Here is a 24,705-nt window from a genome sequence, read left to right on the forward strand (position 1 = left end):
TGTAATATACAGTGTATATATGTCACACAGACCCTCCTGCTGTGTATAATACACAGGTGTATAGTGTGTGTGTGTGTGATATACAGTGTCTATATGTCACACAGACCCTCCTGCCGTGTATAATACACAGGTGTATAGTGTGTGTGTGTGTGCACGTAATATACAGTATCTATATTTCTCTATCGTCCTAGTGGATGCTGGGGTTCCTGAAAGGACCATGGGGAATAGCGGCTCCGCAGGAGACAGGGCACAAAAAGTAAAGCTTTTTCCGATCAGGTGGTGTGCACTGGCTCCTCCCCCTATGACCCTCCTCCAGACTCCAGTTAGATTTTTGTGCCCGGCCGAGAAGGGTGCAATCTAGGTGGCTCTCCTAAAGAGCTGCTTAGAAAAAGTTTAGCTAGGTTTTTTATTTTACAGTGATTCCTGCTGGCAACAGGATCACTGCAGCGAGGGACTGAGGGGAGAAGGAGTCAACTCACCTGCGTGCAGGATGGATTGGCTTCTTGGCTACTGGACATCAAGCTCCAGAGGGACGATCACAGGTACAGCCTGGATGGTCACCGGAGCCACGCCGCCGGCCCCCTTGCAGATGCTGAAGTCAGAAGAGGTCCAGAATCGGCGGCTGAAGACTCCTGCAGTCTTCAAAAGGTAGCGCACAGCACTGCAGCTGTGCGCCATTTTCCTCTCAGCACACTTCACACGGCAGTCACTGAGGGTGCAGGGCGCTGGGGGGGGGCGCCCTGGGAGGCAAAATGATTACCTATAAAGGCTAAAAATACCTCACATATAGCCCTAGAGGCTATATGGAGATATTTAACCCCTGCCTGGATTCACTAAATAGCGGGAGACGAGCCCGCCAGAAAAGGGGCGGGGCCTATCTCCTCAGCACACGGCGCCATTTCCTCTCACAGCTCCGCTGGTCAGGACGGCTCCCAGGTCTCTCCCCTGCACTGCACTACAGAAACAGGGTAAAACAGAGAGGGGGGGGCACATTTATGGCGATATTTTGATATAACAAAGCAGCTATAAGGGAGCACTTATTATAAGGCTATCCCTGATATATATATAGCGCTTTTGGTGTGTGCTGGCAAACTCTCCCTCTGTCTCCCCAAAGGGCTAGTGGGTCCTGTCTTCGTTAGGAGCATTCCCTGTGTGTCTGCTGTGTGTCGGTACGTGTGTGTCGACATGTATGAGGACGATATTGGTGTGGAGGCGGAGCAATTGCCAAATATGAGGATGTCACCCCCTAGGGAGTCGACACCGGAATGGATGCCTTTATTTATGGAACTACGGGATAGTGTCAACACGCTAAAGCAGTCGTTTGACGACATGAGGCGGCCGGACAATCAATTAGTGCCTGTCCAGGCGACTCAAACACCGTCAGGGGCTGTGAAACGCCCTTTGCCTCAGTCGGTCGACACAGACCCAGACACAGGCGATGACTCCAGTGGTGACGGTGACGAATCAACCGTATTTTCCAGTAGGGCCACACGTTATATGATTTTGGCAATGAAGGAGGCGTTACATTTAGCTGATACTACAGGTACCACTAAACAGGGTATTATGTGGGGTATGAAAAAACTACCTATAGTTTTTCCTGAATCAGAAGAATTAAATGACGTGTGTAATGAAGCGTGGGTTGCCCCTGATAAAAAGCTGATAATTTCAAAGAAATTATTGGCATTATACCCTTTCCCGCCAGAGGTTAGGGAGCGCTGGGAAACACCTCCTAGGGTGGACAAGGCGCTAACACGCTTATCTAAACAAGTGGCGTTACCCTCTCCTGAGACGGCCGCACTTAAAGATCCATCAGATAGGAGGATGGAAAATATCCAAAAAAGTATATACACACATGCAGGTGTTATACTACGACCAGCTGTAGCGACTGCCTGGATGGGCAGTGCTGGGGTAGTTTGGTCAGAGTCCCTGATTGAAAATATTGATACCCTGGACAGGGACAATATTTTACTGTCGTTAGAACAAATAAAGGATGCATTTCTTTATATGCGTGATGCACAGAGGGATATCTGCACACTGGCATCACGGGTAAGTGCTATGTCCATTTCGGCCAGAAGAGCTTTATGGACGCGACAGTGGACAGGCGATGCGGATTCAAAACGGCATATGGAAGTTTTGCCGTATAAAGGGGAGGAGTTATTTGGAGTCGGTCTATCAGATTTGGTGGCCACGGCTACAGCCGGGAAATCCACCTTTCTACCTCAAGTCACTCCCCAACAGAAAAAGGCACCGACTTTTCAACCGCAGCCCTTTCGTTCCTTTAAAAATAAGAGAGCAAAGGGCTATTCATATCTGCCACGAGGCAAAGGTCGAGGGAAGAGACAGCAACACGCAGCTCCTTCCCAGGAACAGAAGCCCTCCCCGGCTTCTACAAAAGCCTCAGCATGACGCTGGGGCTTCTCAAGCGGACTCGGGGACGGTGGGCGGTCGTCTCAAAAATTACAGCGCGCAGTGGGCTCACTCGCAGGTAGATCCCTGGATCCTGCAGATAATATCTCAAGGGTACAGGTTGGAATTAGAGACGGATCCACCTCGCCGTTTCCTGAAGTCTGCTTTACCAACGTCCCCCTCCGAAAGGGAGACGGTTTTGGAAGCCATTCACAAGCTGTACTCTCAGCAGGTGATAGTCAAGGTACCTCTTCTACAACAAGGGAAGGGGTATTATTCCACTCTTTTTGTGGTACCGAAGCCGGATGGCTCGGTAAGGCCTATTCTAAATCTGAAGTCCTTGAACCTGTACATAAAGAAGTTCAAGTTCAAAATGGGGTCACTCAGAGCAGTGATAGCGAACCTGGAAGAGGGGGACTTTATGGTATCCTTGGACATCAAGGATGCGTATCTCCACGTTCCAATTTACCCCTCACACCAGGGGTACCTCAGGTTCGTTGTACAAAACTGTCACTATCAGTTTCAGACGCTGCCGTTCGGATTGTCCACGGCACCTCGGATCTTTACAAAGGTAATGGCCGAGATGATGATTCTTCTTCGAAGAAAAGGCGTATTAATTATCCCATACTTGGACGATCTCCTAATAAGGGCGAGGTCCAGAGAACAGCTAGAGATGGGATTAGCACTGTCTCAAGAAGTGCTAAAACAGCACGGGTGGATTCTGAATATTCCAAAATCCCAGTTAATGCCGACAACTCGTCTGCTGTTCCTAGGGATGATTCTGGACACGGTTCAGAAAAAGGTTTTTCTCCCGGAGGAAAAAGCCAAGGAGTTATCCGAGCTTGTCAGGAACCTCCTAAAACCAGGAAAGGTGTCTGTACATCAATGCACAAGAGTCCTGGGAAAAATGGTGGCTTCTTACGAAGCAATTCCATTCGGCAGATTCCACGCAAGAATTTTCCAAAGGGATCTGTTGGACAAATGGTCAGGGTCGCATCTTCAGATGCACCTACGGATAACCCTGTCTCCAAGGACAAGGGTGTCTCTTCTGTGGTGGCTGCAGAGTCGTCATCTATTGGAGGGCCGCAGATTCGGCATACAGGATTGGATCCTGGTGACCACGGACGCCAGCCTGAGAGGCTGGGGAGCAGTCACACAAGGAAGAAACTTCCAGGGAGTATGGACAAGCCTGGAAACGTCTCTTCACATAAACATTCTGGAACTAAGAGCAATATACAATGCTCTAAGCCAGGCAGAACCTCTGCTTCAGGGAAAACCGGTGTTGATCCAGTCGGACAACATCACGGCAGTCGCCCATGTGAACAGACAGGGCGGCACAAGAAGCAGGAGTGCAATGGCAGAAGCTGCAAGGATTCTTCGCTGGGCAGAGAATCATGTGATAGCACTGTCAGCAGTGTTCATCCCGGGAGTGGACAACTGGGAAGCAGACTTCCTCAGCAGACACGATCTTCACCCGGGAGAGTGGGGACTTCATCCAGAAGTCTTCCACATGCTGGTAACCCGTTGGGAAAGACCAATGGTGGACATGATGGCGTCTCGCCTCAACAAAAAACTGGACAGGTATTGCGCCAGGTCAAGAGATCCGCAGGCAATAGCTGTGGACGCGCTGGTAACGCCTTGGGTGTACCAGTCGGTGTATGTGTTTCCTCCTCTGCCTCTCATACCAAAAGTATTGAGAATTATACGGCAAAGAGGCGTAAGAACGATACTAGTGGTTCCGGATTGGCCAAGAAGGACTTGGTACCCGGAACTCCAAGAGATGATCACGGAAGATCCGTGGCCTCTACCTCTAAGGAGGGACTTGCTTCAGCAGGGTCCCTGTCTGTTTCAAGACTTACCGCGGCTGCGTTTGACGGCATGGCGGTTGAACGCCGGATCCTAATGGAAAAAGGCATGCCGGAAGAAGTCATTCCTACTTTGATTAAAGCAAGGAAAGAAGTAACCGTGCAACATTATCACCGAATTTGGCGAAAATATGTTGCGTGGTGCGAAGATCGGAGTGCTCCGACGGAGGAATTTCAACTGGGTCGATTCCTACATTTCCTGCAATCAGGATTGTCTATGGGTCTCAAATTGGGATCTATTAAGGTTCAAATTTCGGCCCTGTCGATTTTCTTTCAAAAAGAATTGGCTTCAGTCCCTGAAGTCCAGACCTTTGTTAAGGGAGTGCTGCATATACAGCCCCCTGTGGTGCCTCCAGTGGCACCGTGGGATCTCAATGTAGTTTTGGATTTTCTAAAATCTCATTGGTTTGAACCACTAAATAAGGTGGATTTGAAATATCTCACTTGGAAAGTGACCATGCTTCTAGCCCTGGCTTCTGCCAGGAGAGTGTCAGAATTGGCAGCTTTATCTTACAAAAGCCCATATCTGATTTTCCATTCGGACAGGGCAGAACTGCGGACTCGTCCGCATTTTCTCACTAAGGTGGTGTCAGCATTTCATCTGAACCAGCCTATTGTAGTGTCTGCGGCTACAAGTGACTTGGAGGACTCCAAGTTACTGGACGTTGTCAGAGCATTAAAAATATATATTGCAAGAACAGCTGGAGTCAGAAAATCTGACTCGTTGTTTATATTGTATGCACCCAACAAGATGGGTGCTCCTGCGTCTAAGCAGACGATTGCTCGTTGGATCTGTAGCACAATCCAACTGGCACATTCTGTGGCAGGCCTGCCACAGCCTAAATCTGTAAAGGCCCACTCCACAAGGAAGGTGGGCTCATCTTGGGCGGCTGCCCGAGGGGTCTCGGCATTACAACTTTGCCGAGCAGCTACGTGGTCAGGGGAGAACACGTTTGTAAAATTTTACAAATTTTGATACTCTGGCTAAGGAGGACCTGGAGTTCTCTCATTCGGTGCTGCAGAGTCATCCGCACTCTCCCGCCCGTTTGGGAGCTTTGGTATAATCCCCATGGTCCTTTCAGGAACCCCAGCATCCACTAGGACGATAGAGAAAATAAGATTTTACTTACCGATAAATCTATTTCTCGGAGTCCGTAGTGGATGCTGGGCGCCCATCCCAAGTGCGGATTATCTGCATAAATTGTACATAGTTATTGTTAACTAATTCGGGTTATTGTTGTAGGAAGCCATCTTTCAGAGGCTCCGCTGTTATCATACTGTTAACTGGGTTTAGATCACAAGTTGTACGGTGTGATTGCTGTGGCTGGTATGAGTCTTACCCGGGATTCAAAATCCTCCCTTATTGTGTACGCTCGTCCGGGCACAGTACCTAACTGGAGTCTGGAGGAGGGTCATAGGGGGAGGAGCCAGTGCACACCACCTGATCGGAAAAAGCTTTACTTTTTGTGCCCTGTCTCCTGCGGAGCCGCTATTCCCCATGGTCCTTTCAGGAACCCCAGCATCCACTACGGACTCCGAGAAATAGATTTATCGGTAAGTAAAATCTTATTGTCACACAGACCCTCCTGCTGTGTATTATACACAGGTGTATAGTGTGTGTAATATACAGTGTCTATATGTCACACAGACCCTCCTGCTGTGTATAATACACAGGTGTATAGTGTGTGTGCGTAATATACAGTGTCTATATGTCACACAGACCCTCCTGCCATGTATAATACACAGGTGTATAGTGCGTGTGTGTGTGTAACATACAGTGTCTATATGTCACACAGACCCTCCTGCCGTGTATAATACACAGGTGTATAGTGTGTGTGTGTGATATACAGTGTCTATATGTCACACAGACCCTCCTGCCGTGTATAATACACAGGTGTATAGTGTGTGTAATATACAGTGTATATATGTCACACAGACCCTCCTGCTGTGTATAATACACAAGTGTATAGTGTGTGTATGTGTGATATACAGTGTCTATGTCACACAGACCCTCCTGCTGTGTATAATACACAGGTGTATAGTGTGTGTGCGTAATATACAGTGTATATATGTCACACAGACCCTCCTGCCGTGTATAATACACAGGTGTATAGTGTGTGTAATATACAGTGTCTATATGTCACACAGACCCTCCTGCTGTGTATAATACACAGGTGTATAGTGTGTGTAATATACAGTGTCTGTCACACAGACCCTCCTGCTGTGTGTAATACACAGGTGTGTGTGTGTGCGTAATATACTGTGTATATATGTCACATAGACCCTCCTGCTGTGTATAATACACAGGTGTATAGTGTGTGTAATATACAGTGTATATATGTCACACAGACCCTCCTGCTGTGTATAATACACAGGTGTATAGTGTGTGTGTGTGTGTGTGTGTGTGTGTGTGTGTGTAATATACAGTGTCTATATGTCACACAGACCCTCCTGCCGTGTATAATACACAGGTGTATTGTGTGTGTGTGCACGTAATATACAGTGTCTATATGTCACACAGACCCTCCTGCTGTGTATAATACACAGGTGTATAGTGTGTGTAATATACAGTGTCTGTCACACAGACCCTCCTGCCGTGTATAATACACAGGTGTATAGTGTGTGTAATATACAGTGTCTAAATGTCACACAGACCCTCCTGCCGTGTATAATACACAGGTGTATAGTGTGTGTGTGTGTAATATACAGTGTCTATATGTCACACAGACCCTCCTGCCGTGTATAATACACAAGTGTATAGTCTGTGTAATATACAGTGTCTATATGTCACACAGACCCTCCTGCTGTGTATAATACACAGGTGTATAGTGTGTGTGTGTGCGTAATATACAGTGTATATATGTCACACAGACCCTCCTGCCGTGTATAATACACAGGTGTATAGTGGGTGTAATATACAGTGTATATATGTCACACAGACCCTCCTGCTGTGTATAATACACAGGTGTATAGTGTGTGTAATATACAGTGTATATATGTCACACAGACCCTCCTGCTGTGTATAATACACAGGTGTATAGTGTGTGTGTAATATACAGTGTCTGTATGTCACACAGACCCTCCTGCCGTGTATAATACACAGGTGTATAGTGTGTGTAATATACAGTGTCTAAATGTCACACAGACCCTCCTGCCGTGTATAATACACAGGTGTATAGTGTGTGTGTGTAATATACAGTGTCTATACAGTATGTCACACAGACCCTCCTGCCGTGTATAATACACAGGTGTATAGTGTGTGTGTGTGTGTGTGTGTGTAATATACAGTGTCTATATGTCACACGGGTGTGGTTCATCAAATCGACAGTATCTAGGTCGACAATGTTTAGGTCGACCACTATAGGTCGACAGTCACTAGGTCGACATGGATGGAAGGTCGACAGGGTTTCTAGGTCGACATGTGATAGGTCGACAGGTCTAAAGGTCGACAAGAGGATTTTTATTTATTTTTGGTGTCGTTTTCTTCGTAGAGTGACCGGGATCCCAAATTAGTGCACCGCGTACGCTCGCCATGCTTCGGGCATGGTGCCTTCGCTCCGCTACCACTTCGCTCGGTACAGATTACCGTTCCAATCGTAGTCCACGTGGATCGTTAAGTATGAAAAAATTCAAAAAAAGAAAAAAAATGTGAAAAACTCATGTCGACCTTTAGACCTGTCGACCTAGCACATGTCGACCTAGAAACCCTGTCGACCTTCCATCCATGTCGACCTAGTGACTGTCGACCTATAGTGGTCGACCTAAACATTGTCGACCTAGATACTGTTGATCTTCAGACCGGATCCCATGTCGGGTGTGGTTCATCAAATCGACAGTATGACCTTTAGACCTGTCGACCTAGCACATGTCGACCTAGAAAGTGAAACCCTGTCGACCTTCCATCCATGTCGACCTAGTGACTGTAGACCTATAGTGGTCGACCTAAACATTGTCGACCTAGATACTGTCGATCTTCAGACCGGATCCCATGTCACACAGACCCTCCTGCCGTGTATAAAACACAGGTGTATAGTGTGTGTGTGATATACAGCAGAGGTTCCCAAACTGTGTGCCGTGGCTCCCTGGGGTGCCTCGGGACACTTGCAGGGGTGCCCTGGGTTGGTGGACCAGGACCAATTCAAATTATTCATGGTCAATAAAATAAGCAAAACCAGTGCTGGTGGCTGCCAGTCATAAAATATGTGGCCAAACAGAAGCAAATCTTGTCCCTCACCACAATACTGACCCTAAGGATGACATATAAACGCGATCAACTTAATGTAATATTTATTTCTAAATTTCTCAATAAGAACTTTTTGGCCTAGGGGTGCCGTGAAGAAAATTCTGATATTCTAGGGCGCCGGGATTCAAATAAGTTTGGAAACCACTGATATACAGTGTCTATATGTCACACAGACCCTCCTGCCGTGTATAATACACGCCGCAAAATCAGGTGTGTGGCTTAGTTGGGATGGGCGTGGCTTCACATAAAGGGGCGTGGCATTGCAGGAAAAGACTACGTTATACCCCAGTTTTCCAACCTGCACGCCCAGACGTTAGCCACCACGGGAAAGAAAAATAATCCTGATTCATGCCCCTTACATTATTTGTAATTTTTCCTCCTTATAGTAATGCCCAGTATACATTATGCCACATACTGCAATGGCCCTTTGACATTATGCCACACACCGTAATGCCCCCGACACATTATGACAGGAATCGCAATGCCCGTTATACATTATGCTACACACTGCAATGCCCCTGATACATTATACCACATACCACAATGCCCGTGATATAGTATACAACACACCGTAATGCCTGACACATTATGACAGGAATCGCAATGCCCGTTATACATTATGCTACACACTGCAATGCCCCTGATACATTATACCACAATGCCCGTGATATAGTATACAACACACCGTAATGCCTGATACATTATGACACACACCGCAATGTCCGTGATACATTATGCCACACACTGCAATGCCCGTTATACATTATGCCACACTGCAATGACCTTGAGACATTATACCACATACCACAATGCCCGTGATATAGTATGCCACACACCGTAATGCCTGTGACGCATTATGACACACACCGCAATGTCCGTGATACATTATGCCACACACCGTAATGCCCATTACACATTAAGTCCTACAGTAAGGCTTCTAATTACTTTTAAATTACATGCTCGTTGCCAGAGGTTTCATGCACTGGGTGTCATGCTCGTTGCCAGGGGTTTCATGCTCTTGGTTCCATGCACAGTGCCAGGGGTTTTCATGCTCAGGGTGTCATGCTCGTTGCCAGGGGTATCATGCACTGGGTGTCATGCTCGTTGCCAAGTGTTTCATGCACTGGGTGTCATGCTCGTTGCCAGGTGTTTCATGCACTGGGTGTCATGCTCGTTGCCAGGGGTTTCATGCACTGGGTGTCATGCTCGTTGCTAGGGGGTAGTGCTTGTTGCTAGGGCTGTGCTCCCAGTGCCACATATGTCCCCAGTGCCAGATATTACCCCACGGTGCCAGGTACTCACATGACCCCAGTACACAATATAGCCCCCCCCCCCCCTATGTGCCAGGTACACATATACCCCCCCAGTGCCACATATGCCCCCCAGTGCCAGATATTCCCCCCCCAGTGCCAGATATTCCCCCACAGTGCCACATATGCCCCCAGTGCCAGATTTCCACACCCAGTGCCACATATGCCCCCAGTGCCAGATATTCCCCCCCAGTGCCAGATATGCTCCCAGTGCCAGATATGCTCCCCAGTGCCAGATATGCCCCCCAGTGCCAGATATGCCCCCCAGTGCCACATATGCCCCCCAGTGCCACATATGCCCCCCAGTGCCACATATGCCCCCCAGTGCCACATATGCCCCCCAGTGCCACATATGCTTCAAGTGCCAGATCCCCCCCCCCCCCAGTGCCACATATGCCCCCAGTGCCAGATATTCCCCCCCAGTGCCAGATATGCTCCCAGTGCCAGATATTCCCCCCCAGTGCCAGATATGCTCCCAGTGCCAGATTTCCCCCCCCCCCCAGTGCCACATATGCCCCCCAGTGCCACATATGCCCCCCAGTGCCACATATGCCCCCCAGTGCCACATATGCTTCAAGTGCCAGATCCCCCTCCCCCCAGTGCCACATATGCCCCCAGTGCCAGATATTCCCCCCCAGTGCCAGATATGCTCCCAGTGCCAGATTTCCCCCCCCCCCAGTGCCACATATGCCCCCAGTGCCAGATATTCCCCCCAGTGCCACATATGCCCCCAGTGCCAGATTTCCTCCCCCCCCCCCCCCCAGTGCCACATATGCCCCCAGTGCCAGATTCCCCCCCCCCCCAGTGCCACATATGCCCCCAGTGCCAGATATTCCCCCCCAGTGCCATATATGCCCCCTCAGTGCGTGCCCCTCCCCCGCCGCCGCCGCTCCTCTGCTGGTTTGTGTTGGAGGGTCACGGAGGGCACAGCGCGCGCCTCTCCTGTGTCCCTCCTGCATCATCTCCGGCGGCCGCGGGTCTAATAGAGGAAATGCCGGTACGTGAGCCAATCAGAGCTCACGAACGGCACTTCGTTTATTAGACCCGCGGCCGCCGGAGATGATGCAGGAGGGACACAGGAGAGGCGCGCGATGTGCCCTCCGTGTCCCTCCAACACAGCAGGGAGGGTTAGTAGGAGCAGATTGACATGCGGACGCTCGTCCGCATGTCAATCTGTGCTAAATCAGTGGCGCCCCCCGCAGCCCCTCGCCCCCAAGCCACCGCGAGGACTGCGGGGGCAGTAGTTACGCCACTGATACACAGGTGTATAGTGTGTGTGCGCGTAATTTACAGTGTCTATATGTCACACAGACCCTCCTGCCGTGTATAATACACAGGTGTATAGTGTGTGTAATATACAGTCTATGTCACACAGACCCTCCTGCCGTGTATAATACACAGGTGTATAGTGTGTGTGTAATATACAGTGTCTATATGTCACACAGACCCTCCTGCCGTGTATAATACACAGGTGTATAGTGTGTATGTGTGTGTGCGCGCGTAATATACAGTGTCTATATGTCACACAGACCCTCCTGCTGTGTATAATACACAGGTGTATAGTGTGTGTGTGTGTGTGTAATATACAGTGTCTATATGTCACACAGACCCTCCTGCCGTGTATAATACACAGGTGTATAGTGTGTGTGTGTGTAATATACAGTGTCTATATGTCACACAGACCCTCCTGCCGTGTATAATACACAGGTGTATAGTGTGTGTAATATACAGTGTCTATATGTCACACAGACCCTCCTGCCGTGTATAATACACAGGTGTATAGTGTGTGTGTGTGTGTGTGTGTGTGTGTGTGTGATATACAGTGTCTATATGTCACACAGACCCTCCTGCCGTGTATAATACACAGGTGTATAGTGTGTGTGTAATATACAGTGTATATATGTCACACAGACCCTCCTGCCGTGTGTAATACACAGGTGTATAGTGTGTGTGTAATATACAGTGTATATATGTCACACAGACCCTCCTGCCGTGTGTAAAACACAGGTGTATAGTGTGTGCGTGTAATATACAGTGTATATATGTCACACAGACCCTCCTGCACTGTATAATACACAGGTGTATAGTGTGTGTAATATACAGTGTATATATGTCACACAGACCCTCCTGCAGTGTGTAATACACAGGTGTATAGTGTGTGTAATATACAGTGTATATATGTCACACAGACCCTCCTGCAGTGTGTAATACACAGGTGTATAGTGTGTGTAATATACAGTGTATATATGTCACAAAGACCCTCCTGCAGTGTGTAATACACAGGTGTATAGTGTGTAATATACAGTGTATATATGTCACACAGACCCTTCTGCCGTGTGTAATACACAGGTGTGTAGTGTGTGTGTAATATACAGTGTATATATGTCACACAGACCCTCCTGCCGTGTATAATACACAGGTGTATAGTGTGCGTAATATACAGTGTCTATATGTCACACAGACCCTCCTGCTGTGTGTAATACACAGGTGTGTAGTGTGTGCGTGTAATATACGGTGTATATATGTCACACAGACCCTCCTGCACTGTATAATACACAGGTGTATAGTGTGTGTAATATACAGTGTATATATGTCACACAGACCCTCCTGCAGTGTGTAATACACAGGTGTATTGTGTGTGTAGTATACAGTGTATATATGTCACACAGACCCTCCTGCACTGTATAATACACAGGTGTATAGTGTGTGTAATATATAGTGTATATATGTCACACAGACCCTCCTGCACTGTATAATACACAGGTGTATAGTGTGTGTAATATACAGTGTATATATGTCACACAGAACCTCCTGCACTGTATAATACACAGGTGTATAGTGTGTGTAATATACAGTGTATATATGTCACACCGACCCTCCTGCAGTGTGTAATACACAGGTGTATAGTGTGTAATATACAGTGTATATATGTCACACAGACCCTCCTGCTGTGTATAATACACAGGTGTATAGTGTGTGTGTGATATACAGTGTCTATATGTCACACAGACCCTCCTGCCGTGTATAATACACAGGTGTATAGTGTGTGTAATATACAGTGTTTGTCACATAGACCCTCCTGCAGTGTGTAATACACAGGTGTATAGTGTGTGTGTGTGTAATATACAGTGTATATATGTCACACAGACCTCCTGCCGTGTATAATACACAGGTGTATAGTGTGCGTAATATACAGTGTCTATATGTCACACAGACCCTCCTGCTGTGTGTAATACACAGGTGTGTAGTGTGTGTGTGTGTAATATACAGTGTATATATGTCACACAGACCCTCCTGCACTGTATAATACACAGGTGTATAGTGTGTGTAATATACAGTGTATATATGTCACACAGACCCTCCTGCAGTGTGTAATACACAGGTGTATTGTGTGTGTAGTATACTGTGTATATAATATGTCACACAGACCCTCCTGCTGTGTATAATACACAGGTGTATAGTGTGTGTGTGTGTGTGTGTGTGTGTGATATACAGTGTCTATATGTCACACAGACCCTCCTGCCGTGTATAATACACAGGTGTATAGTGTGTGTAATATACAGTGTTTGTCACATAGACCCTCCTGCAGTGTGTAATACACAGGTGTATAGTGTGTGTGTGTAATATACAGTGTATATATGTCACACAGACCCTCCTGCAGTGTGTAATACACAGGTGTGTAGTGTGTGTGTAATACACAGGTGTATTGTGTGTGTGTGTGTGTGTGTGTGTGTGTGTGTGTGTGTGTGTGTGTGTGTGTGTAATATACAGTGTATATATGTCACACAGACCCTCCTGCCGTGTGTAATACACAGGTGTATTGTGTGTGTGTAATACACAGGTGTATTGTGTGTGTGTGTGTGTGTGTGTAATATACAGTGTTTGTCACATAGACCCTCCTGCGGTGTGTAATACACAGGTGTGTAGTGTGTGTAATATACAGTGTATATATGTCACACACACCCTCCTGCAGTGTGTAATACACAGGTGTGTAGTGTGTGTAATATACAGTGTATATATGTCACACAGACCCTCCTGCTGTGTGTAATACACAGGTGTATAGTGTGTGTGTAATATACAGTGTATATATGTCACACAGACCCTCCTGCCGTGTGTAATACACAGGTGTGTAGTATGTGTGTAATATACAGTGTATATATGTCACACAGACCCTCCTGCCGTGTGTAATACACAGGTGTATAGTGTATGTAATATACAGTGTATTTATGTCACACACATGTCACACAGACCCTCCTGCAGTGTGTAATACACAGGTGTGTAATATACAGTGTATATATGTCACACAGACCCTCCAGCAGTGTGTAATACACAGGTGTGTAGTGTGTGTAATATACAGTGTATATATGTCACACAGACCCTTCTGCCGTGTGTAATACACAGGTGTGTAGTATGTGTGTAATATACAGTGTATATATGTCACACAGACCCTCCTGCCGTGTGTAATACACAGATGTATAGTGTGTGTAATATACAGTGTGTCACACAGACCCTCCTGCAGTGTGTAATACACAGGTGTATAGTGTGTGTAATATACAGTGTATATGGGATCCGGTCTGTATATGGGATCCGGCACAGCGTCTATTCACTGGAGACAGGAGGAGAGGGGGCATGCCAGCAGCTCACAGAGCGCTGGGCATGCCCCCTCAGTGACGAAAACGGGGACGTGGCTCGCGATCGTGGGTCCTCCCACGAAGCCACGCCCTCTTTCCAGTAGGTCACGCCCCTTTTCGGGACCGCGCGTGTGTGTGTCCCTCTTTCGGTATTTAGAAAGTTGGGAGGTATGCGACAGTCACTAGGCCCGACATAGTGACTTTTGACCTATAGTGGTCGACCTAAACATTGTTGACCTAGACACTCAATCTAATGAGCCACACCCATGTATATGTCACACAGACCCTCCTGCCATGTATAATACACAGGTGTATAGTGTGTGTGTGTAATATACAGTGTATATATGACACAGACCCTCCTGCCGTGTATAATACACAGGTGTATATTGTGTGTGTGTAATATACAGTGTATATATGTCACACAGACCCTCCTGCCGTGTGTAATACACAGGTGTATTGTGTGTGTAGTATACAGTGTATATATGTCACACAGACCCTTCTGCCGTGTATAATACACAGGTGTATAGTGTGTGTGTGTAATATACAGTGTATATATGACACAGACCCTCCTGCCGTGTATAATACACAGGTGTATATTGTGTGTGTGTAATATACAGTGTATATATGTCACACAGACCCTCCTGCCGTGTGTAATACACAGGTGTATTGTGTGTGTAGTATACTAGTATACAGTGTATATATGTCACACAGACCCTTCTGCCGTGTGTAATACCCAGGTGTATTGTGTGTGTAGTATACAGTGTATATATGTCACACAGACCCTTCTGCCGTGTGTAATACACAGGTGTATTGTGTGTGTAGTATACAGTGTATATATGTCACACAGACCCTCCTGCCGTGTGTAATACACAGGTGTATTGTGTGTGTAGTATACAGTGTATATATGTCACAGACCCTCCTGCCGTGTGTAATACACAGGTGTATTGTGTGTGTAGTATACAGTGTATATATGTCACACAGACCCTTCTGCCGTGTGTAATACACAGGTGTATTGTGTGTGTAGTATACAGTGTATATATGTCACACAGACCCTCCTGCCGTGTGTAATACACAGGTGTATTGTGTGTGTAGTATACAGTGTATATATGTCACACAGAGCACATACAGTAATCTAGTCTGCCGTGGTCTTTCTGCTGCTGTTTATTTCTCTGACGTCCTAAGTGGATGCTGGGGACTCCGTCAGGACCATGGGGATTAGCGGCTCCGCAGGAGACAGGGCACAAAAATAAAAGCTTTAGGACTAGGTGGTGTGCACTGGCTCCTCCCCCTATGACCCTCCTCCAAGCCTCAGTTAGGTTTTTGTGCCCGGCCGAGAAGGGTGCAATCTAGGTAGCTCTCCTGAGCTGCTTAGAATAAAAGTATAGACTTAGGTTTTTTTATTTTCAGTGAGTCCTGCTGGCAACAGGCTCACTGCATCGAGGGACTAAGGGGAGAAGAAGCGAACTCACCTGCGTGCAGAGTGGATTGGGCTTCTTGGCTACTGGACATTAGCTCCAGAGGGACGATCACAGGCCCAGCCATGGATGGGTCCCGGAGCCGCGCCGCCGGCCCCCTTACAGAGCCAGAAGAGTGAAGAGGTCCAGAAATCGGCGGCAGAAGGCATCTTGTCTTCAAGAAAGGTAGCGCACAGCACTGCAGCTGTGCTCCATTGCTCTCAGCACACTTCACACTCCGGTCACTGAGGGTGCAGGGCGCTGGGGGGGGGCGCCCTGAGACGCAATGAAAACACTATTTATGGTAAAAAATACATCACATATAGCTCCTGGGCTATATGGATGTATTTAACCCCTGCCATTTTACCTCATAAAAAGCGGGAGAAAGGCCGCCGTGAAGGGGGCGGAGCCTATCTCCTCAGCACACAAGCGCCATTTTCCCTCACAGCTCCGCTGGAAGGACGTCTCCCTGACTCTCCCCTGCAGTCCTGCACTACAGAAACAGGGTAAAAAAGAGGGGGGGGCACTAATTTGGCATATAAGAACATATATAGCAGCTATAAGGGAGAAACACTTATTTATAAGGTTGTCCCTATACATATATAGCGCTCTGGTGTGTGCTGGCAAACTCTCCCTCTGTCTCCCCAAAGGGCTAGTGGGGTCCTGTCCTCTATCAGAGCATTCCCTGTGTGTGTGCTGTGCGTCGGTACGCGTGTGTCGACATGTATGAGGAGGAAAATGGTGTGGAGGCGGAGCAATTGCCTGTATTAGTGATGTCACCCCCTAGGGAGTCGACACCTGACTGGATGGTCTTATTTAAGGAATTACGTGATAGTGTCAGCACTTTACAAAAAACTGTTGACGACATGAGACAGCCGGCAAGTCAGTTAGTGCCTGTCCAGGCGTCTCAAACACCGTCAGGGGCTCTAAAGCGCCCATTACCTCAGTCGGTCGACACAGACACAGACACGGACACTGACTCCAGTGTCGACGGTGAAGAAACAAACGTATTTTCCAGTAGGGCCACACGTTACATGATCACGGCAATGAAGGAGGCTTTGCATATTTCTGATACTACAAGTACCACAAAAAAGGGTATTATGTGGGGTGTGAAAAAACTACCCGTAGTTTTTCCTGAATCAGAAGAATTAAATGAAGTGTGTGATGATGCGTGGGTCTCCCCCGATAAAAAAATTGCTGATATCTAAGAAATTATTGGCATTATACCCTTTCCCGCCAGAAGTTAGGGCGCGTTGGGAAACACCCCCTAGGGTGGATAAGGCACTCACACGCTTATCAAAACAAGTGGCGTTACCGTCTCCTGATACGGCCGCCCTCAAGGAGCCAGTTGATAGGAAGCTGGAAAATATCCTAAAAAGTATATACACACATACTGGTGTTATACTGCGACCAGCGATTGCCTCAGCCTGGATGTGCAGCGCTGGGGTGGCGTGGTCGGAGTCCCTGACTGAAAATATTGATACCCTGGACAGGGACAGTATTTTATTGACTATAGAGCGTTTAAAAGATGCGTTTCTATATATGCGTGATGCACAGAGGGATATTTGCACCCTGGCATCAAGAGTAAGTGCGATGTCCATTTCTGCCAGAAGATGTTTATGGACACGACAGTGGTCAGGTGATGCGGATTCCAAACGGCATATGGAAGTATTGCCGTATAAAGGGGAGGAGTTATTTTGGGTCGGTCTTTCGGACCTGGTGGCCACGGCAACAGCTGGAAAATCCACCTTTTTACCCCAACTCACCTCTCAGCAGAAAAAGACACCGTCTTTTCAGCCTCAGTCCTTTCGTCCCCATAAGGGCAAGCGGGCAAAAGGCCAGTCATATCTGCCCCGGAGTAGAGGAAAGGGAAAAAGACTGCAGCAGACAGCCTCTTCCCAGGAACAGAAGCCCTCCACCGCTTCTGCCAAGTCCTCAGCATGACGCTGGGGCCTTACAAGCGGACTCAGGTGCGGTGGGGGGTCGTCTCAAGAGTTTCAGCGCGCAGTGGGCTCACTCGCAAGTGGACCCCTGGATCCTACAGGTAGTATCCCAGGGGTACAGATTGGAATTCGAGACGTCTCCCCCTCGCAGGTTCCTGAAGTCTGCTTTACCAACGTCTCCCTCCGACAGGGAGGCAGTATTGGAAGCAATTCACAAGCTGTATTACCCAGCAGGTGATAATCAAAGTACCCCTCCTACAACAGGGAAAGGGGTATTATTCCACACTATTTGTGGTACCGAAGCCAGACGGCTCGGTGAGACCTATTCTAAATCTGAAATCTTTGAACACTTACATACAAAGGTTCAAATTCAAGATGGAGTCACTCAGAGCAGTGATAGCGAACCTGGAAGAAGGGGACTATATGGTGTCCCTGGACATCAAGGATGCTTACCTCCATGTCCCAATTTGCCCTTCTCACCAAGGGTACCTCAGGTTCGTAGTACAGAACTGTCATTATCAGTTTCAGACGCTGCCGTTTGGATTGTCCACGGCACCCCGGGTCTTTACCAAGGTAATGGCCGAAATGATGATTCTTCTTCGAAGAAAAGGCGTCTTAATTATCCCTTACTTGGACGATCTCCTGATAAGGGCAAAGTCCAGGGAACAGTTGGAGGTCGGAGTAGCACTATCTCGGGTACTGCTACAACAGCACGGGTGGATTCTAAATATTCCAAAATCGCAGCTGATCCCGACGACACGTCTGCTGCTCCTAGGGATGATTCTGGACACAGTCCAGAAAAAGGTGTTTCTCCCGGAGGAGAAAGCCAGGGAGTTATCCGAGCTAGTCAGGAACCTCCTAAAACCAGGAAAAGTGTCAGTGCATCATTGCACAAGGGTCCTGGGAAAAATGGTGGCTTCTTACGAAGCGATTCCATTCGGCAGATTTCACACAAGAACTTTTCAGTGGGATCTGCTGGACAAATGATCCGGATCGCATCTTCAGATGCATCAGCGGATAACCCTGTCTCCGAGGACAAGGGTGTCTCTTCTGTGGTGGCTGCAGAGTGCTCATCTACTAGAGGGCCGCAGATTCGGCATTCAGGATTGGATCCTGGTGACAACGGATGCCAGCCTGAGAGGCTGGGGAGCAGTCACACAGGGAAGAAATTTCCAGGGAACGGGGTCAAGTCTAGAGACTTCTCTCCACATAAATATACTGGAGCTAAGGGCAATTTACAATGCTCTATGCCTAGCAAGACCTCTGCTTCAAGGTCAGCCGGTGCTGATCCAGTCGGACAACATCACGGCAGTCGCCCACGTAAACAGACAGGGCGGCACAAGAAGCAGGAGGGCAATGGCAGAAGCTGCAAGGATTCTTCGCTGGGCGGAAAATCATGTGATAGCACTGTCAGCAGTGTTCATTCCGGGAGTGGACAACTGGGAAGCAGACTTCCTCAGCAGGCACGACCTCCACCCGGGAGAGTGGGGACTTCACACGGAAGTCTTCCACATGATTGTGAACCATTGGGAAAAACCAAAGGTGGACATGATGGCGTCCCGCCTCAACAAAAAACTGGACAGGTATTGCGCCAGGTCAAGGGACCCTCAGGCAATAGCTGTGGACGCTCTGGTAACACCGTGGGTGTACCAGTCAGTGTATGTGTTCCCTCCTCTTCCTCTCATACCCAAGGTACTGAGAATTATAAGACGGAGAGGAGTAAGAACTATACTCGTGGCTCCGGATTGGCCAAGGAGGACTTGGTACCCGGAACTTCAAGAGATGCTCACAGAGGACCCATGGCCTCTGCCGTTAAGAAGGGACTTGCTTCAGCAAGGACCCCGTCTGTTCCAAGACTTACCGCGGCTGCGTTTGACGGCATGGCGGTTGAACGCCGGATCCTAAGGGAAAAAGGCATTCCGGAAGAGGTCATACCTACCCTGGTCAAAGCCAGGAAGGAGGTGACCGCACAACATTATCACCGCATTTGGCGAAAATATGTTGCGTGGTGTGAGGCCAGGAAGGCCCCCACGGAGGAATTTCAACTCGGTCGATTCCTGCATTTCCTGCAAACAGGAGTGTCTATGGGCCTCAAATTGGGGTCCATTAAGGTTCAAATTTCGGCCCTGTCGATTTTCTTCCAGAAAGAATTGGCTTCAGTTCCTGAAGTCCAGACATTCGTCAAGGGAGTACTGCATATACAACCCCCTTTTGTGCCTCCAGTGGCACCGTGGGATCTCAACGTAGTTCTGGGATTCCTCAAATCACATTGGTTTGAACCGCTCAAATCTGTGGATTTGAAATATCTCACATGGAAAGTGACCATGCTGTTGGCCCTGGCCTCGGCCAGGCGAGTGTCAGAATTGGCGGCTTTGTCTCACAAAAGCCCATATCTGATTTTCCATTCGGACAGGGCAGAACTGCGGACTCGTCCCCAGTTTCTCCCTAAGGTGGTGTCAGCGTTTCACCTGAACCAACCTATTGTGGTGCCTGCGGCTACTAGGGACTTGGAGGACTCCAAGTTGCTAGACGTTGTCAGGGCCCTGAAAATATATATTTCCAGGACGGCTGGAGTCAGGAAAACTGACTCGCTGTTTATCCTGTATGCACCCAACAAGCTGGGTGCTCCTGCTTCTAAGCAGACGATTGCTCGTTGGATTTGTAGTACAATTCAGCTTGCACATTCTGTGGCAGGCCTGCCACAGCCAAAATCTGTAAATGCCCATTCCACAAGGAAGGTGGGCTCATCTTGGGCGGCTGCCCGAGGGGTCTCGGCTTTACAACTTTGCCGAGCTGCTACTTGGTCAGGGGCAAACACGTTTGCAAAATTCTACAAATTTGATACCCTGGCTGAGGAGGACCTGGAGTTCTCTCATTCGGTGCTGCAGAGTCATCCGCACTCTCCCGCCCGTTTGGGAGCTTTGGTATAATCCCCATGGTCCTGACGGAGTCCCCAGCATCCACTTAGGACGTCAGAGAAAATAAGAATTTACTTACCGATAATTCTATTTCTCGTAGTCCGTAGTGGATGCTGGGCGCCCATCCCAAGTGCGGATTGTCTGCAATACTTGTACATAGTTATTGTTACAAAAATCGGGTTATTATTGTTGTGAGCCATCTTTTCAGAGGCTCCTCTGTTATCATGCTGTTAACTGGGTTCAGATCACAAGTTGTACAGTGTGATTGGTGTGGCTGGTATGAGTCTTACCCGGGATTCAAAATCTTTCCTTATTGTGTACGCTCGTCCGGGCACAGTATCCTAACTGAGGCTTGGAGGAGGGTCATAGGGGGAGGAGCCAGTGCACACCACCTAGTCCTAAAGCTTTTATTTTTGTGCCCTGTCTCCTGCGGAGCCGCTAATCCCCATGGTCCTGACTGAGTCCCCAGCATCCACTACGGACTACGAGAAATAGAATTATCGGTAAGTAAATTCTTATTTTCCACATCACATTCCAGAATACGGAGAAGAACGTGGCGGGCCTCCAGTGGGCGCAGCTAAGGCTTCACTCATTTCTACGGTGTAGCAGAAATTTGCGAGGCGATTGCAATTTCTGCTTCATTAAGGGTGGCAGCCGGCGGTCAGTATGCTGGGCAGCCTTGCCCTGCGATGGGCGGCCCCCAGCATGCTAGGAAAAGGATTGCCTATTCTGCTAATTAGCAGAATTTGCACTCCTTACTGAATAAGGCCTATAATGCAAATTTTTATGTCTCATACGTCCTAGAGGATACTGGGGACGACATCAAGACCATGGGGTATAGACGGGATCCGCAGGAGACATGGGCACTCTATTGGGTGTGAACTGGCTCCTCCCCCTATGCCCCTCCTCCAGACCTCAGTTTTAGAAATGTGCCCAGGTCGACTGGATGCACTCTGAGGAGCTCTACTGAGTTTCTCTGAAAAGACTTATGTTAGGTTTTTCATTTTCAGGGAGAACTGCTGGCAACAGTCTCCCTGCTTCGTGGGACTGAGGGGGCAGAAGCAGTACCAACTTCCTCAGAGTTTCATGGCTCTGCTTCTGGCTGACAGGACACCATTAGCTCCTGAAGGGAACTGAACGCTAGCCGTGTCTAGATGCTCACTCCCGCAGCACGCCGTCACCCCCCTCGCAGAGCCAGAAGACAGGTGAGTATGAGAAGATTGAACTTCAATCAAGTAAGTGACGGCTGAGGTACGACGCGGCTGGTGGGAGCGCAGCGCGCCATTGCTGCCCACACACAGGCACTGCAGGTTGCAGGGCGCGGGGGGGGCGCCCTGGGCAGCAAAATACCTCTATAAACTGGCTAATAGGGGGCATAAGATGCCCAGGCACAGCCCTACCCCCGCCAGTATAAATATTACAAACAGTCTCTGAGCTAAAAAGGGCGGAGCTTCTTCCTCAGGCAGCCAGCACACTGCTCAGCACCATTTTCTCTCCTCAGGCTGCAGAGATATAGCTGGTCCTCCTCCACTTCTGACTACAAGTATTCAGGGTGTAAATAATAAGAATTTACTTACCGATAATTCTATTTCTCATAGTCCGTAGTGGATGCTGGGAACTCCGAAAGGACCATGGGGAATAGCGGCTCCGCAGGAGACTGGGCACAAAAGTAAAAGCTTTAGGACTAGCTGGTGTGCACTGGCTCCTCCCCCTATGACCCTCCTCCAAGCCTCAGTTAGGATACTGTGCCCGGACGAGCGTACACAATAAGGAAGGATTTTGAATCCCGGGTAAGACTCATACCAGCCACACCAATCACACCGTACAACTTGTGACCTGAACCCAGTTAACAGCATGATAACAGAGGAGCCTCTGAAAAGATGGCTCACAACAATAATAACCCGATTTTTGTAACTATGTACAAGTATTGCAGACAATCCGCACTTGGGATGGGCGCCCAGCATCCACTACGGACTATGAGAAATAGAATTATCGGTAAGTAAATTCTTATTTTCTCTGACGTCCTAGTGGATGCTGGGAACTCCGAAAGGACCATGGGGATTATACCAAAGCTCCCAAACGGGCGGGTGAGTGCGGATGACTCTGCAGCACCAAATGAGAGAACTCCAGGTCCTCCTCAGCCAGGGTATCAATTTTGTAGAATTTTACAAACGTATTTGCTCCTGACCAAGTAGCTGCTCGGCAAAGTTGTAAAGCCGAGACCCCTCGGGCAGCCGCCCAAGATGAGCCCATCTTCCTTGTGGAGTGGGCATTTACAGATTTTTGGCTGTGGCAGGCCTGCCACAGAATGTGCAAGCTGAATTGTACTACAATTCCAACGAGCAATAGTCTGCTTAGAAGCAGGAGCACCCAGCTTGTTGGGTGCATACAGGATAAACAGCGAGTCAGATTTTCTGACTCCAGCCGTCCTGGAAACATATATTTTCAGGGCCCTGACAACGTCTAGCAACTTGGAGTCCTCCAAGTCCCTAGTAGCCGCAGGCACCACAATAGGTTGGTTCAGGTGAAACGCTGAAACCACCTTAGGGAGAAACTGAGGACGAGTCCTCAATTCCGCCCTGTCCAAATGGAAAATCAGATAAGGGCTTTTACAGGATAAAGCCGCCAATTCTGACATGCGCCTGGCCCAGGCCAGGGCCAACAGCATGACCACTTTCCATGTGAGATATTTTAACTCCACAGATTTAAGTGGTTCAAACCAATGTGACTTTTTTGGAACCCAAAAACTACATTGAGATCCCAAGGTGCCACTGGAGGCACAAAAGGAGGCTGTATATGCAGTACCCCTTTTACAACGTCTGAACTTCAGGGACTGAAGCTAGTTCTTTTTGGAAGAAAATTGACAGGGCCGAAATTTGAACCTTAATGGACCCCAATTTCAGGCCCATAGACACTCCTGTTTGCAGGAAATGTAGGAATCGACCCAGTTGAATTTCCTCCGTCGGGCCTTACTGGCCTCGCACCACGCAACATATTTTTGCCAAATGCGGTGATAATGTTTTGCGGTTACATCCTTCCTGGCTTTGATCAGGATAGGGATGACCTCATCCGGAATGCCTTTTTTCCTTCAGGATCCGGCGTTCAACCGCCATGCCGTCAAATGCAGTCGCGGTAAGTCTTGGAACAGACAGGGTCCTTGCTGAAGCAGGTCCCTTCTTAGAGGTAGAGGCCACGGATCCTCCGTGAGCATCTTTTGAAGTTCCGGTTACCAAGTCCTTCTTGGGCAATCCGGAGCCACGAATATAGTGCTTACTCCTCTCCATCTTATCAATCTCAGTACCTTGGGTATGAGAGGCAGATGAGGGAACACATACACTGACTGGTACACCCACGGTGTTACCAGAGCGTCTACAGCTATTGCCTGAGGGTCCCTTGACCTGGCGCAATACCTGTCGAGTTTCTGCTGAGGAAGTCTGCTTCCCAGTTGTCCACTCCCGGAATTGCTGACAGTGCTATCACATGATTTTCCGCCCAGCGAAGAATCCTTGCAGCTTCTGCCATTGCCCTCCTGCTTCTTGTGCCACCCTGTCTGTTTACGTGGGTGACTGCCGTGATGTTGTCCGACTGGATCAACACCGGCTGACCTTGAAGCAGAGGTCTTGCTAAGCTTAGAGCATTGTAAATGGCCCTTAGCTTCAGGATATTTATGTGAAGTGATGTCTCCAGGCTTGACCATAAGCCCTGGAAATTCCTTCCCTGTGTGACTGCTCCCCAGCCTCGCAGGCTGGCATCCGTGGTCACCAGGACCCAGTCCTGAATGCCGAATCTGCGGCCCTCTAGGAGATGAGCACTCTGCAACCACCACAGGAGGGACACCCTTGTTCTTGGTGACAGGGTTATCCGCTGATGCATCTGAAGATGCGACCCGGACCATTTGTCCAGCAGGTCCCACTGGAAAGTTCTTGCGTGGAATC

General features: G+C 48.4%; 1 protein-coding gene across 6 annotated transcripts in view; it reads left to right on the forward strand.

The window, feature by feature from the left end:
* DPPA4 (developmental pluripotency associated 4) overlaps positions 1–24,705 on the forward strand; it is an 89,074-nt gene that overhangs the window by 4,618 nt on the left and 59,751 nt on the right. The gene's annotated exons all lie outside the window — the stretch shown is intronic.

Source organism: Pseudophryne corroboree, chromosome 7, assembly GCF_028390025.1.
Source record: "Pseudophryne corroboree isolate aPseCor3 chromosome 7, aPseCor3.hap2, whole genome shotgun sequence".
Classification (NCBI taxonomy): Eukaryota; Metazoa; Chordata; class Amphibia; order Anura; family Myobatrachidae; genus Pseudophryne; species Pseudophryne corroboree.